Raw genomic sequence first — 300 nt, forward strand, 5'->3', positions numbered from 1 at the left:
CCGACGTGATCCTACTTGCTGGGCATGGCAAGAGCATTTGAATCGAAGCATTAGCTGTAAATTAATTTTTAAAAGCACAAAATATCTTAAGCCACCTCTCTGCCGCTCATTGTTCACAGAAACTGTATTTGTTTCAGGTGTTCGCAACTTTGCTGCCTTGCGGATCGTCTCACGTTAAGCCCTCATTGCACAGCCCGGTCAGTCTGTTTGTGGTGAGATCAAATTTATTTAATCAACTCTATCAATCATCTCGAAATTCAAGTTGCTATGTACACAAGCCCCATTGATGCTGCTTTCGGA

The sequence above is a fragment of the Frankliniella occidentalis genome, unplaced genomic scaffold (assembly GCF_000697945.3).
Source record: "Frankliniella occidentalis isolate FOCC.00 unplaced genomic scaffold, Focc_3.1 Scaffold13, whole genome shotgun sequence".
NCBI classification, from domain to species: Eukaryota; Metazoa; Arthropoda; class Insecta; order Thysanoptera; family Thripidae; genus Frankliniella; species Frankliniella occidentalis.